This window comes from Lissotriton helveticus, chromosome 1_2, assembly GCF_964261635.1.
Source record: "Lissotriton helveticus chromosome 1_2, aLisHel1.1, whole genome shotgun sequence".
Taxonomy (NCBI): domain Eukaryota; kingdom Metazoa; phylum Chordata; class Amphibia; order Caudata; family Salamandridae; genus Lissotriton; species Lissotriton helveticus.
This window is the reverse complement of record NC_136058.1, coordinates 412158974-412175011: the sequence shown is the minus strand read 5'-3', so window position 1 is coordinate 412175011 and position 16038 is coordinate 412158974. Positions and strand designations below refer to the sequence as shown.

General features: G+C 53.3%; 1 protein-coding gene across 1 annotated transcript in view; it reads right to left on the bottom strand.

The window, feature by feature from the left end:
- Positions 1–2224, bottom strand: part of LOC144806858 (uncharacterized) — a 90727-nt gene extending 88503 nt beyond the window's left edge. Inside the window, exon 1 of the mRNA XM_078673004.1 lies at positions 2087–2224. The gene's annotated coding sequence lies outside the window, so the exon portion shown is untranslated. The remainder of the gene's footprint in view (positions 1–2086) is intronic.
- Between the last annotated feature and the right edge of the window lie 13814 nt (positions 2225–16038).

Genomic DNA, 16038 nt, shown 5'->3' with positions numbered 1-16038 from the left:
ACAGTACAGTAAGAAACAATGCAGTGTGCATAGATTATTCATAGTGCAGTAAGATGCAGTGCAGCATGTACAGACTGCTCATAGTGCAGTGTATACAGTGCAGCGTGCAGAGATTTCTTACAGTGTTGTATGATGCAGGGCTGTGTGGACAGATTTCTCACATTACAGTAAGATGCAGTGTAGAGTGCAAAGATTCTTCACAGTGTTGTAAAGATGCAGTGCATTAGCACATATTCCTCATGCAGTAAAATGCTGTGCAGCATGCAGTGATTTCCATTGTGCAGAGGGAGGTTGTGCAGAGATTACTCATAGTGCCGTCAGATGCAGTGCAGCGTGCACAGATTCCTCACAGTGCAGTACGATGCAGGGCAGTGTGCACAGATTTCTCATAGTGCAGTAAGATTCAGTGCAGTGACAGATTCCTCACAGTGCAGTATGATACAGTGCACATATCCCCTCTTCAACAAAAAATGATGCCCACAAACACCCCCAGGGCAGGAATGAAAGCCCCCCAGGGCCCCCGGATAGAAGAGCCCAGCTGAGCCCCCGAGGCCCCCGGATATAAGAGCCCAGCTCAGCCCCAGGGGCCCCAGATAAAAGGGCCCAGCTCAGCCCCAGGGGCCCTGGATAGAAGAGCCCAGTTCGACCCCAGGAGCCCCCGATAGAAGAGCCCAGCTCAGCCCCAGGGGCCCCCGAATAGAAGAGCTCAGCTCAGCCCCAGGGCCCCCGGATAGAAGAGCCCAGCTCAGCCCCTGCGGCCCCAGATAGAAGAGCCCAGCTCAGCCTCAGGGCCCCCGGATAGAAGAGCCCAGCTCAGCCCCAGGGGCCCCGGATAGAAGAGCCCAGCTCAGCCCCAGGGGCCCACGGATAGAAGAGCCCAGCTCAACCCAAGGGGCCCCAGATAAAAGAGCCTCGATCAACCCCAGAGGCCAAAGGATAGAAGAGCCCAGCTAAGCCCCAGGGGCCCCTCGATAGAAGAGCCCAGCTCAACCCCAGGGGCCCCGGATAGAAGAGCCCAGCTCAGGCCCAGGGTCCCCGGATAGAAGCAGCCCCAGGGGCTCCAGACAGAAGAGCCCATCTCAGCCCCAGGGGCCCCCGGATAGAAGAGACCAGCTCATCCCCAGGGGCCCCCAGATAGAAGAGCCCAGCTCTGCCCCAGGGGCCCCCAGATAGAAGAACCCAGCTCAGCCACAGGACCCCCTTATAGAAGAGCACAGCTTAGCACCAGGGGCCCCCGGATAGAAGAGCCCAGCTCAGCTACAGGGCCCCCAGATAGAAGAGCCCAGCTCAGCCCAGGGCCCCCAGATTGAAAAGCCCAGCTCAGCCCAGGGGCCCCGGATAAAAGAGCCCAGCTCAGCCCCAGGGGCCCCAGATAGAAAAGCCCTGCTCAGCCCCTGAGGCCCCCGGATAGACGGGCCCAGCTCAGCTCCAGGGCCCCCAGATAGAATAGACTAGCTCAGCACAAGGGGCCCCGGATAGAAGAGCGCCGCTCTCCCCAGGGGCCCCCGGATAGAATAGACAAGCTCAGCCCCAGGGGCCCCCGGATAGAAGAGCGCAGCTCAGCCCCAGAGGCCCCCAGATAGAGGAGACCAGCTCAGCACCAGGGACCCCAGATAGAAGAGCCCAGCTCAGCCTCAAGTGCCCCGGATAGAAGAGTATAGCACAGCCCCAGGGGCCCCAGATAGAAGAGCTCAGCCCCCACAGAGGCCCGCGGATATAAGAGCCCAGCACAACCCACAGGGCCCCCGGATAGAAGAGCCCAGCTCAGCCCCAGGGGCCCCGGATAGAAGAGCCCAGCTCAGCCCCAGGGGCCCTGGATAGAAGAGCCCTGCTCAGTCCCAGGACCCCAAGATAGAAGAGCCCAGCTCAGCCCCAGGGCCCCGGATAGAAGAGCCCAGCTCAGCCCCAGAGGCCCCCAGATAGAAGAGCCCAGCTCAGCCCCAGGGGCCCCCGGATAGAAGAGCCCAGCTCAGCCACAGGGGCTCCCCTAGAAGGGCCCAGCTCAGCATGGCTCTTGCAGAGATTCCCTTCAGGATTATTCAGTCTATTTCTACAAACACAGCAGATGGTGCTGACAATCTCCTACCTGAGCAGAGACCTGTGTAGATATGTCCAGGCTCTCTCCTCCCCCTGGGGTCTGGGGGTGGGAGGGGCAGATCTGGGGTCTGAGGGGGGTCTGCAGATGGAGGTAACTGCACAGACAGACAATGGTTCCTTCCTCCTCTGCTGCAGGCTGCAAACACCAGGAGAGGCCGGAAGTGATGTCACCGCAGCTGCTGGTGCTGTCTCTGCCGCCGCTGACCCAGAAGAGGAAACCCTTATCCCTTTCATCCAATGTGCAGCTCAGTGGGTTTCATCAGCAGGCGAGGAGCGCCCTCTGGTGGCCGCTGACGGAACCGCCGCCTCCAGTCTTTAGAAGTGAATTGGAAATAGCCTGAATTTCATTAATTATATGTAAGAAACTGCTAGAATTAAACTGGACAATGTTTTCTATTTTTCCTGTTTCTGTGGGCAATTTTTTATATTTGGTAGGACTGTGTGTATTCAAACAACTTTCCGACTCACCAAATTAAGTGTTACATTTGTCTCCTTTGTTTACCCGCTCACTCCCTTCAAAGGTTCACTTATAAAATAAACAAACAAGTAGATTACAGTCTCAATAACTGCATAAGACAGAACAATCAGATTTGACTGTCACAGATTTCTCCCTCAGTGGATGGTGTCATGACAGTGGGTGAACAGTGCACAGATCCCTCACAGTGCAGCAAAATGCACCACAGTGCACAGATCCCTCACAGTGCAGTAAGAATGCACCACAGTGCACAGATCCCTCACAGTGAAGCAAGAATGCACCGCAGTGCACATATTCCTAACAGTGCATTAAGATGCAGCACACAGATCCCCTCTTTAACATACATGATGCCCACAAACACCCCCAGGGCCCGAAGGAAATCCCCCCAGGGCCCCCGGATAGACGAGCCCAGCTCAGTCCCAGGGGCCCCCGGATAGAAGAGCCCAGCTCAGCCCGAGATGCCCCCAGAGAAAAGAGCCCAGCTCAGCCCCAGGGGCCCCCGGATAGAAGAGCCCAGCTCATCCCCAGGGCCTCAGATAGAAGGGCCCAGCTCATCCCCAGGGGCCCCTGGATAGAGGAGCCCAGCTCAGCCCCAGGGGCCCCGGATAGAAGAGCCCAGATCAGCCCCAGGGCCCCCCAGATAGAAAGGCCCAACTCAACCCCAGAGGCCCACGGAAAGAAGGGCCCAGCTCAGCCCGAGGTGCCCCAAGAGAAAAGAGCCCAGCTCAGCCCCAGGGGCCCCCGGATAGAAGAGCCCAGCTCATCCCCAGGGCCTCAGATAGAAGGGCCCAGCTCATCCCCAGGGGCCCCTGGATAGAGGAGCCCAGCTCAGCCCCAGGGGCCCCGGATAGAAGAGCCCAGATCAGCCCCAGGGCCCCCCAGATAGAAAGGCCCAGCTCAACCCCAGAGGCCCACGGAAAGAAGGGCCCAGCTCAGCCCTAGGGCCCCCGGATAGAAGAGCCCAGCTCAGACCCAGGGGCCCCCAATAGAAGAGCCCAGCTCAGCCCAAGAGGCCCCCAGATAGAAGAGCCCAGCTCAGCCCCAGGTGCCCCTGAATAGAAGAGCCCAGCTCAGCCCCAAGGGCCCCCGGATAGAAGAGTATAGCTCAGCCCCAGGGCCCCCCGGTTAGAAGAGCCCAAGGGTCCTGGATAGAAGAGCCCAGCCCAGCACCGGATAGAAGAGTCCAGCCCTCCCCAGGTGCCCCCGGAGAGAATAGACCAGCTCAGCCCCAGGGGCCCTGGATAGAAGAGCCCAGCACAGCCCCCCCTGGGGCCCACGGATAGAAGAGTCCAGCTCAGCCCCAGGGGCCCCATATAGAAGAGCCCAGCTCAGCCTCGGGCCCCTGGATAGAAGAGCCCAGCACAGCCCCAAGGCCCCGGGATAGAAGAGCCCAGCTCAGCCCCAGGGCCCCCAGATAGAAGAGCCCAGCTCGGCCCCAGAGGACCCCGGATAGAGGAGCCCAGCTCAGCCCCTGGGGCCCCGGATAGAAGAGCCCAGCTCAGCCCCAGGGCCATGGATGGAAGAGCCCAGCTCAGTCCCAGGGACCCTGGATAGAAGCGCCCAGCTCAGCCCCAGGGCCTAGGATGGAAGAGCCCAGCTCAGCCCCAGAGGCCCCCGAATAGAAGAGCCCAGCTCAGCCCCAGGGGCCCCGGATAGAAAAGCCCAGTTCAGCCCCAGGAGCCCTGGATAGAAGAGCCCAGCTCAGCCCCAGGGGCCCCCAGACATAAGAGCCCAGCTCAGCCCGAGGTGCCCCCAGAGAAAAGAGCCCAGCTCAGCCCCAGGGGCCCCCGGATAGAAGAGCCCAGCTCATCCCCAGGGCCTCAGATAGAAGGGCCCAGCTCATCCCCAGGGGCCCCTGGATAGAGGAGCCCAGCTCAGCCCCAGGGGCCCCGGATAGAAGAGCCCAGATCAGCCCCAGGGCCCCCCAGATAGAAAGGCCCAGCTCAACCCCAGAGGCCCACGGAAAGAAGGGCCCAGCTCAGCCCTAGGGCCCCCGGATAGAAGAGCCCAGCTCAGACCCAGGGGCCCCCAATAGAAGAGCCCAGCTCAGCCCAAGAGGCCCCCAGATAGAAGAGCCCAGCTCAGCCCCAGGTGCCCCTGAATAGAAGAGCCCAGCTCAGCCCCAAGGGCCCCCGGATAGAAGAGTATAGCTCAGCCCCAGGGCCCCCCGGTTAGAAGAGCCCAAGGGTCCTGGATAGAAGAGCCCAGCCCAGCACCGGATAGAAGAGTCCAGCCCTCCCCAGGTGCCCCCGGAGAGAATAGACCAGCTCAGCCCCAGGGGCCCTGGATAGAAGAGCCCAGCACAGCCCCCCCTGGGGCCCACGGATAGAAGAGTCCAGCTCAGCCCCAGGGGCCCCATATAGAAGAGCCCAGCTCAGCCTCGGGCCCCTGGATAGAAGAGCCCAGCACAGCCCCAAGGCCCCGGGATAGAAGAGCCCAGCTCAGCCCCAGGGCCCCCAGATAGAAGAGCCCAGCTCGGCCCCAGAGGACTCCGGATAGAGGAGCCCAGCTCAGCCCCTGGGGCCCCGGATAGAAGAGCCCAGCTCAGCCCCAGGGCCATGGATGGAAGAGCCCAGCTCAGTCCCAGGGACCCTGGATAGAAGCGCCCAGCTCAGCCCCAGGGCCTAGGATGGAAGAGCCCAGCTCAGCCCCAGAGGCCCCCGAATAGAAGAGCCCAGCTCAGCCCCAGGGGCCCCGGATAGAAAAGCCCAGTTCAGCCCCAGGAGCCCTGGATAGAAGAGCCCAGCTCAGCCCCAGGGGCCCCCAGACATAAGAGCCCAGCTCAGCCCCAGGGGCCCCCGGATAGAAGAGCCCAGCTCAGCCCCAGGGCCTCGGATGGAAGAGCCCAGCTCAGCCCCAGGGGCCCCGGATAGAAGCGCCCAGCTCAGCCCCAGGGGCCCCGGATAGAAGAGCCCAGCTCAGCCCCAGTGGGCCCCGGATAGAAAATCCCAGCTCAGCCCCAGGGCCCCGGAAAGAAGAGCCCAGCTCAGCCCCAGGGGCCACAGGATAGAAGAGCCCAGTTCAGCCCCAAGGGCCCCCGGATAAAAGAGCCCAGCTCAGCCCCAGGGCCCCCTATAGAAAAGCCCAGCTCAGCCCCAGGGGCCTCAGAAAGAAGAGCCCAGCTTGTTGTATTATAACATCGATTGAGTTGAGCGTTAGCAAAAGACATCGAGTTTTGGTCATTAGCTTGACATTTGTGGCATCCATTTTGAATTCACGGCAGCCATTTTGTCTGCCACACGCTGCTTCGTGTTGACCATGTGCGTTGTCCTATCTTTCTGCACATGGCCTTTGAATCTTCCCAGCAACAGTCTAATAATAGCATCTTTGTGTTTTGCCGCTGACCGTTAGGGTCCGCATCTGTTAATGGTTAGCCCTAGATTGGAATGTGTTAGCCGCGACCCCAAGACTGTTGGCTCCTCCCACTGATCGATTTTGCTTCTCGTTATTACCTTGTATGGACATAAAATGTGCTCTTGTGCCTTGTACCGCCTTCTTTTGAGCCCCTGTGTGGGTATAAATAAACCATGTGTCCAGTAGCCCTTTGTGCTACTTCTCATAGTGCCGAAGGGTACTGTGTGAACTTTAGCACCACTTCATGAAGTGTAATAAATTCTATGTTTTGCAATTCCAGTTTCCGTGCCAACTTTTTCCTTTGGGTCTGAGGACTTCGTGCGCAGAAAGGCGAACCCCTTGTACTAGCGGGCCAGGCTGAGGCCTGCACAACAAATTGGCGCCCGGCACGTGGGGCTCATCTGCGACTCGGATGCCCGAAGGATTGGTCGTGACGAAGGTTCGGAACTTCGCTGAGGTCGCGATCGCTACCAGATAAGACCCGTGTCTTGGTATCCGAGGCGTTCCTTCCTTACTTTCCGATCCGACCATCCAGGTGGCGCCGGTCCTCGACTGAGATCTCTTCTGCTGGTCTGCCGTGCAGTGACCGTTTGGTCGAAGTTAGAACTTGGCAGTTGGAATCTGGACAGCCTACGATTGGTAAGAGTCGCTTTGCGGCGCTTGTTAAAGGTTTTGGCTTTTGGAAGCTCTTGTATTGGTAAGGCAGTTTTAGGAACGCTTGCCCGAGCACTTTGTATTTGGATAGACTTGTCTACTTTGGTTTTGTTTGGGTCCTTTGTTTCGCAATATATGTGTTCAATCAATCAATCAATCATGGCATTTATATAGCGCGCTACTCACCCGGGAGGGTCTCAAGGCGCTGGGGGAGAGGGGTATGTTACTGCTCGAACAGCCAGGTCTTGAGTTGCTTCTTGAAGGAGAGATGGTCTTGGGTTCGCCGTAGGTGGGTGGGGAGGGAGTTCCAAGTCTTGGCTGCCAGGTAGGAGAAGGATCTTCCTCCGGCGGTGGCTTTGCGGATGCGTGGTACGGTGGCGAGTGCGAGGCTGGTATATCGTAACTGGCGGGTGGGCGTGTAGAGGGTCATGCGGTCGTTGAGGTACTTGGGGCCCAGGTCGTGGAGGGCCTTGTGTGCGTGGGTGAGGAGTCGGAACGTGATCCTCTTGCTGACGGGGAGCCAGTGCAGGTCTCTCAGGTGTCCGGTGATGTGGCTGTGTCGGGGGATGTCCAGGATGAGTCGTGCGGAGGCGTTCTGGATGCGTTGGAGTCTTCGCTGGAGTTTGGCTGTGGTTCCGGCGTAGAGGGCGTTCCCGTAGTCCAGTCGGCTGGTGACGAGTGCCTGGGTGACGGTCTTCCTGGTTTCAGTGGGGATCCATCTGAAGATCTTGCGGAGCATGCGCAGGGTGTTGAAGCACGAGGAAGAAATGGCGTTGACTTGTCTGGTCATTGACAGGGAGGAGTCCAGGATGAAGCCCAGGTTGCGTGCGTGGTCCGTTGGTTTGGGAGCGGTGCCGGGCCACCAGGAGTCGTCCCAGGCGGAGGGTGATGATCCCAGGATGAGAACTTCTGTCTTGTCTGAGTTCAGTTTAAGGCGGCTGTTCCTCATCCAGTCGGCGACGTCTTACATCCCTTCGTGTAGTTTGGCTTTGGCGCTGGTGGGGTCGTTGGTGAGGGAGAGGATCAGCTGGGTGTCGTCAGCGTAGGAGATGATGTTGAGGTTGTGTTGGTGTGCGATGGCTGCGAGGGGGCTCATGTAGGCGTTGAAGAGGGTCGGGCTGAGAGAAGATCCTTGTGGAACGCCGCAGATGACTTCGGTGGCCTCGGATCTGAACGGAGGGAGGCGGACTCTCTGGGTTCTTCTGGTGAGGAACGAGATGATCCATTCCAGCGCTTTCTCTCGGATTCCGATGTTGCTGAGGTGCTTCACTAGGGTTCGGGGGCAGACTGTGTCGAACGCTGCGGAGAGGTCCAGGAGGATGAGGGCCACTGTTTCCCCATTGTCGATCAGGGTTCTGATGTCGTCGGTGGCTGCGATCAGTGCGGTTTCGGTGCTGTGGTTGGCCCGAAAACCGGACGGCGAGGGGTCGAGGGATCCGTTTGTCTCGAGGAAGGCGGCAAGCTGTTTGTTGACAGTCTTCTCGATGACTTTGGCCGGCAACGGAAGGAGCGAGATGGGACGGTAGTTCTTGAGGTCGGTGGGGTCTGCCGTTGGTTTCTTCAGGAAGGCGGTCAGCTCGGCATGCTTCCAGCTCTCCGGGAAGGTGGCGGTGTGGAAGGAGGAGTTGATGGTGTCTCGGAGATGGGGTGCGATGGTGGCGTCGGCCTTGTTGAAGATGTGGTGTGGGCACGGGTCGGTTGGTGATCCTGAGTGGATGGAGTTCATCGTGCGGGTGGTGTCTTTGGTGGTGATCGGGGTCCAGATGCAGAGGGTGGTGGTGGCGGGCGTTGGCTCGGTGGTAAGGGTGCGTGGTCTGTGCGTTGAAGCTGTTGTGTATGTCGGCGATCTTGCGGTGGAAGAACGAGGCGAGTGAGTCGCAGAGGCTTTGCGAGGGGGTGATGTAGTTGATTCCGGCGCTGGGGTTGGAGAACTCTTTGACGATGCTGAAGAGTTCCTTGCTGTCGTGGGCGTTGTTGTCCAGTCGTTCTTTGAGTGCTGTCTTCTTGGTGGCGCGGATCAGCTGATGGTGTTTGCGGGTGGCGTGTTTGAGGGCGGTCCAGTTGTCTGTGGTGTGGTCGAACTGCCAGGCTTTCTCGAGGGTGCGGGAGTTCTTCTTGGATTCTTTGAGTTCGTCGGTGAACCAGGGGGTTTTCTTGCTGCCGGGTCTGCTGGGAGGTTCTTTAGTGGAGCGAGGTCATCGGCGCAGGCAGTCAGCCACTTGGTGAGGTTGCTGGCTGCTTCGTTGGGGTCCGTTGTGCTGGTGGGAGTGTTCTGGCTGAGGGAGGAGGTGAGCTGCTCGGCGGTGATCTTGCTCCAGCTGCGGCGGGGGACCCGTTGCGGTTGGTGGTGGGTCGTAGTCCTATTGAAGCTGAAGTGGACGCAGCTGTGATCTGTCCAGTGGAGTCCGGTGGCATGGCTGAAGGAGACGTGCTTGCTGGAAGAGAAGACGGGGTCAAGCGTGTGTCCGGCGTAGTGGGTGGGGAGTTCACCAGTTGCTTGAGTCCGAGGTTGGCGAGGTTGTCCAGCAGGGCGGTGGTGTTTCTGTCGTTGTTGTTCTCCAGGTGGAAGTTGAGGTCCCCCAGGAGGATGTAGTCGGCGGAGGGGAGGGCGTGCGGGCTGATGAAGTCTGCGATGTCTTCGCTGAACTGTGTGCATGGTCCCGGTGGTCTGTAGACGAGGGTGCCTCGGAGGGTGGTCTTGGGGTCGGTGTGTATCTGGAAGTGCATGTGCTCGGCGGCGGAGAAAGTTTCGTCAGAGTTGGTTGAGATGCGGATGGCGTTCTTGTGTACGATGGCAATGCCTCCTCCCGTCTGGTTGACGCGGTCCTTCCGGGTGATCTTGTATCCATCCGGGATGGCTGTGGCGATGTCGGGTGCTGAGGAGGCGTTCACCCAGGTCTCGGTGAGGAAGGCGACGTCCGGTGTTGTCGCGTCGAGCAGGTCCCAGAGTTCCACGGCGTGCCTGTGGACGGAGCGGGTGTTCAGCAGGATGCACTTCAGGTGGTTGCTGTTTGTGTTGGACTCGGCGGGAGCGGTGCAGGTCTGGTAGCAGGTGAAGCGGCAGGCTTTGCAGGCGAAGGGTCCGTGGGTGCGTGCAACCCATATAGGCAGGCGATGCACGGAGCTTTCTCCACCTTTGATATGTATAGCGCAACGTACTAAGAAAGTACCTTAAGCGCTCTTTACCTATAGTAGTGTATATCTTGCACTATTTTTGAGCATGCCTGTTTGCCGCGCACTTCGAAAGATGTGCTGCTTGTTTGGTGGTACCAGTTTACGACTTGAGGAATCGCAGCCGGCTCCCCCCGAGGGGACTCCTAATCGAGATATGTATATGAAGTTTGGTCTTTCTGCCATAATGTACAGCACATTGTGGCACAAATACACCAAAAAGGATCGTGAGTTACGTTGGCCATTGCATGGGTCGTTTGATGCGCGAAAGGTTGAATATGTGGAGCGATGTCTGTTTGAGCGAAAATCTAGGCGTGATATGTTTGAGAGTTTGCGAATGTGGGAGAAAGAAGTACGACAGCAGGAGAAGCGTGAGCAAGCGTTGATTGAGAAGGAACAGCGAAAGACTGTGTATGAGAAACCGCTGGAGTTGAGAAAGAAAGAAACAAAAGAAATACAGGAACGAGAGGAAAAAGAACGAAGGTTACAGATGTCTGGCCAATATCCTGTCCGTCAGCCTCTCTATCCTGTCCTTAATAAACCACAAGATGATTTTTTTGGTTTTAGATCGACCTCCACCTCCGTATATCGTTCCGTCTGCTCCGTTCGGGGATGATGAGGATTCCGATACGGAACAACAGAAAACGCGGGATTCCCGATCTTTGCTGTCTGCAGAACGAGCGGCTGAAATCAGACAAGCTGCCCGTAAAGCATTGCATAGCGCACATCCTGCTGCCGATCTTTTGGCTAGTGTACGGAATTGGACAGAAAAAGAGCAGATGTATTTCACTGCATCATTTGCCAATGAAGTTGTTGAGATGTTTCGGAAATATTCCGATGTTTTAGAACCTGCTGATATTGCAACTGATCGTAAACAAATACGTGATGGTCTTCTTGTCTTTTCTCAGGCACCCGATTTCTTTAGATGGCTTGTTAAAATACGAGACGAGGCGCAACATCTGAAGGAGCAGAAAAAGGCTGCGGGCGCCGTTCCACAGACTAATCCGCCCGGAGAAACGCACCGCCCTATCTTCGTGACAGATAAGATGATACCAATTGTCATGAAACCCATGCGGGAAGCCGCGCCTTTGTATGTTCCTCCTAAAGGAACGGGTGATAATGATGATAACAATTCTGTTGATGCGAAGGGCTACTTTATTTATAATTAGGTTTACACTCCTTGGAATAGAGCAGATGTAATGGCACTTAAAAATGCGTTACCTGACCCGCGTAAAAATCCAGCTGCCTTTTATGAGGAAGTCGAGGGTGCTTTAAATTCTTGTGTTATGACCTTATGTGATATAGATTTGTTTTTTGGTCTTATTTTACCCCCAGATATGTGGAGGACCGTTCGTAAAATTGATGATCGCGCTGTTCTTTGCGCCGAATAGAAGGATTTAGAGCGCATAGATGCGGATAGAGAGCCCGCCCAAAAACCGCATAAGCTGATATTAGATCTTCCTGCAGCCATTTTAACTAAACTTAAAACGGTTATTCCCCCTAAAAAGATTGATTGGACTGTTTTAGCGTCCTGTAAACAAAAAGCAGACGAATCGGTTTCTGATTTCTTTACTCGCTTAAGGAAGCCTTTCATGATTTTAGTGGTCAGTCTCTTACTGACGATACCGGCAGACATATGTTTGTCGATAAATATGTTTCAAATTTATTACCCAGTATAGCGAGTCGGTTAAAATCTAGTGAAAGTTCTTGGACTACGTCCTCTCCGGCCTCTGTGTTGACGATGGCTCAGTATTATGAGCGACAGGAAGCGGAGGCGAAGGAGACTGAGGACAAGAAGTCGAAAGAGTTAAAAACAAAAGTTTTGTTGGCCCAGGTGTATGGTCCACCTTCTAGAGGCTATGATAAGGGCCCTGACAGAAATTATGATAGAGGTAGCCGAACGTCTTCCAATACTTCTTCTGGCCGTTCAGATTTAGCTTCGAATCAATGTGTATATTGTAAACAGTACGGCCATTGGGCGCAAAACTGCCCGGTGCTTTATTCTCAACGGGAAGCTAGGGAGCGGGGCCAAGGGAGACCTGGCTCAGGTTACTCGGCGCCTCGTGGTAATACGAATGATCGAGCCAGATCTGATACGAATATGCGTCCACAACAAAGACAGAACACATTTGATAAGCGAAACCAATGTCAAGTATCTGATTATGTCCCTTCTGCCTCGTACGATTCGGCTCATGCATAGGATTGCCTAGGATGGGGTAAGGAATCAGTTGAAGTTCCAGTAGATCAGACGGGTCTTTATGTTACAGCACATGTTTTGGGCTCTACTGATCGGTTTCTGGTCGATACAGGAGCTACACGTAGCGCTTTGTCTAAACAATTGGTTCCGAGGGCTCCCCTGTCTGGCACAACTATTACTTCGATAGGTTTCGATGGAACACCTTCCCTTAGCCCATTGTCCCAGCCACTTTTATTTTCTGTTGATAAATTTGATGCTCCATGTCTATTTTTGCTTTCCCCGAAAACTCCAAATAATATTTTTGGCCTTGATATGTTAAAACATTTTAGAGCTACGATACAATGTTTTCCTGAAGGGGTGCGTGTCATTTTAAATGATAATTACATTGAATCTGATAGAATTTGCTTGATTAAAGAAGATGCTGCATTAGCTTAACTTCCTGCATCTTTATGGGCTACCTCAGATACCGATGTGGGTCAGATGGTTATTCCTCCGATCCAGATTAGTGTCAAGGAGGGAGCTGTGTTACCTCGTTTGCCACAATATCGCATTTCACAGGAGGGAGAGGAAGCACTCATACGAATTGTACATGATTTAATACGAGCTGGGGTTGTTGAGGAAGTCCCATACAATGTTTGCAACAGCCCGATTCTTCCAATTTTGAAAAGAGATTCAGATACACGAATTTACAGGTTCATCATTGATTTGAGGGAAGTGAATAAGATAGTGATACCACAATACCCTGTGGTTTCAGACATTACGACACTTCTTACTTTGGTCCCTCCGACTGCTACCACATTTACTGTAATCGATTTGAAGAACGCTTTCTTCTCGATCCCTATTCATTCTGATAGTCGATATTTGTTCGGCTTCACTTTGAATAAGCGATCGTATCGATTCTGTAGAGTTCCTCAAGGTTACACTGAAAGTCCGAGTATCTACAGCCATGCATTAAAAAGGGAACTCGATGCTTTGTATTGACTGACGGTGTGGCCCTCATACAATATGTCGACGACATCTTGTTGGCGGCCGACACCCAAGAACAGTGTGAAACATGTACTTTATCTTTGCTTTCTTTTCTTGCTTCACACCATCACAAAGTCTCTCGAAAGAAGCTGCAATATTGTAGACCAAAGGTAACCTACTTAGGTCACCTTTTGTCTAAGGAGGGACGTGCATTGACATCAGATCGCATACAAGCAATTTTAGACACGCCAGTTCCTACCACACAGAAGGGAGTACGTGCATTTCTGGGTCTCACTTCCTTTTGTAGACAGTGGATTTTGGGATTTTCACACATTGTTAAGCCCTTGTTAGCACTTTTGACGAAAGATACCCCTGTACCCCTTCCATGGACAGATGAATGTGAAAATGCTTTTCGACAGTTACAACAAGCTCTTTGATCAGCACCAGTGTTAGGCACAGCAGATTATACAAAGATTTTCACACTTTACGTGCACGAGAAAGATGGATGTGCATTATCAGTGTTGGTTCAGTTACACGGCGATAAGCAACGCCCGTGTGCGTACTTTTCTGCAGTTCTTGACCCTGTTGCTAGAGCATTACCTGGATACTTTCGTTTAGTTGCAGCAACAGTGGTATCTATTCGACAGAGTGAGGGAATAGTTTTGTCACATAAATTGTTAGTGTTAGTACCACATGCTGTTGATGCCCTTTTGAATCAGACAAAGACGCAGCACTTGACTAGCGCTCGTCTTACAGGATATGAATTAACACTCTTAGCCCCCCACATTACATTGAAGAGATGTGCAACTTTGAACCCAGCTACTTTGTTGCCATACCCGGTAACTCAGCCTCAGTCACAAGAAACGCATGATTGTATTTTTCTGACTGAAGAACAGACAAAGGGTCATATTGATCTACAGGATACGCCCCTTCCAGATCTAGATGGTGAATTGTGGGTTGATGGGTCTTGTTTGAAATTACCGGATGGTACGACCTCAGCCGCATATGCAATCACTACACTCGAGACAGTAGTGGAGACAGCTCGTATCCCACAGAAATCGGCTCAAGAAGCTGAGTTGATAGCACTGACGCGAGCGTGTGAACTCAGTGCTGGTTTGTGTGTGAACATTTATACAGATAGCCGCTATGCTTTTGGAGTAGCGCACTATTTTGGCCTACTCTGGAAGGAAAGAGGCTTTCTTACGTCTCATGGAATGCAGATAATGCATGGAGATTTAGTGCATAATCTCCTGACTGCATTGACATTACCGAAGAAAATTGCTATAGTGAAGTGCAGTGCACATAAGAAAGTTACGGACAAGATTGGTCAAGGAAATGCTTTTGTAGATCGTATAGCCCGTGAGACTGCCATGCAGAGAAATACCACTTCTATGTATGTGGTGAAGTCGCAAGCTGAAAGATGGTATGATGCTAGGCAGGAAGTGCGAGAGATACAGAAAGACAGCTTCTGACAAAGAACGTGAACAATGGTCTAAAGAAGGAGAGTTAGATGACGAAGGTTGCTGGAGAAACAAGCAAATGGATCGATGGAAGCTGCCTATAGCTTTCGTGCAACCCATGGTTCAGATGGCACATGGCGTGGCACATGTTGGAGCTCTTGCAATGACGAAAATGCTTACACAAGTTTGGGAGCATCCTGAGATTGCCAACACAGCTAAGAGAGTAGTACAATCTTGCTTGATTTGCTTGCAATATAATCCTGGAAAGGGGACGCGAGTTCTATCTGGAGGGTTTGTTACACCAACTGCACCTTTTGAAGTCTTGCAAATGGACTACATTCAACTTGAGCGGTGTAATAATTTGAAGTATGTCCTAGTGGTGGTTTGTGCTTTCAGTAAATGGATTGAGGCATACCCCACGAAAGATAATACTGCTATTACTACTGCTAAGGTGCTACTGAAGGAGTTCTTCCAGAGGTTTGGTTTTTGCAGACTTTTATGGAATGATAACGGACCTCATTTTGTTGGGGAAGTTATTAAGTATGTCCTGAAGGGATTAGGCATCAAGCAAAAGTTCCGTGCTGTGTTCCATCCACAATCTGCAGGATTGGTGGAAAGGTATAATGGCACTCTTAAGCTCAAAATTGCAAAGATTCAAGCCTCCACGAAGTTGACATGGACAGATGCGTTGCCGTTGGCACTATTGTCCATTAGATCAGTGCTGCATTCTCGAATGGGTCTTACCCCGTACAAGGTGGTGTTTGGACGGCCGATGAACATCTGGGGAGTTCCGAAGCCAAGATCTGTGTATGATGTACCTTGTGTTTTAATGAATGACTATTTGGCACAATTAACTGACAGCTTGGTTTCTATTCACCAACAGGTTCGAGAAGCGCTCCCGGATAAATCCCAAGGTGAGGGCCATGGACTCCGACCCAGCGATTTCATCATGATTAAGATATTCGTGAGGTCGAACAGCTTGGAGCCAAGGTGGCGTGGACCAGTGCAAGTTCTCCTTGCCACGAGGACGGCAGTCCGAATAACCAACAAACGCAACTGGGTCCATAGCACCCACTGCCGCAAGGTATTATCGACCTTGGTGGAACCTGCTGTTTTGACTGATCATCAAGATATTCTAGCTACAGAGAAAGGCCCTGCTGTATCACCTGACAGATCTGCGGAGTTCTTCCCGGACCAGACGACTTCTGGAGCAGCACGTTATAACTTGAGATCGAAGAGAAAGATTTGAAGGTTTTTTTTGTTGCGAGACTGGTTGAGCAACCGCTCTGGGTAGTGGAAACGGATAGCCGATATGACAAGGGAGGGGAACAGCCCTGCGTAGTGTAGTGACACCTGTCTTGGTCTGTGGTGAAGAAACCAACATCTGCCCAGGGTAAAGAACTCATTGACTATTTTTATTTTTTCTGTTTTTTAGTTTGAAGAAGACTTTTGAGACTATGAATACTACCAAGAAAAGGATTTTGAGAGTATTGAGTGTTTTTGTTGTTTTAATAATTATTGCAGTAATCACCTGGTCAATCGAGATAGCGAGCCCTGCTCGAAAATTTCTTATGGTTCCTACTACTCCGATTCCGGAAGAGCATCAGCATTTTACTCTTCCCTATCATGAGCATAAGCATCGAGAATCTTATTTGAATAATACC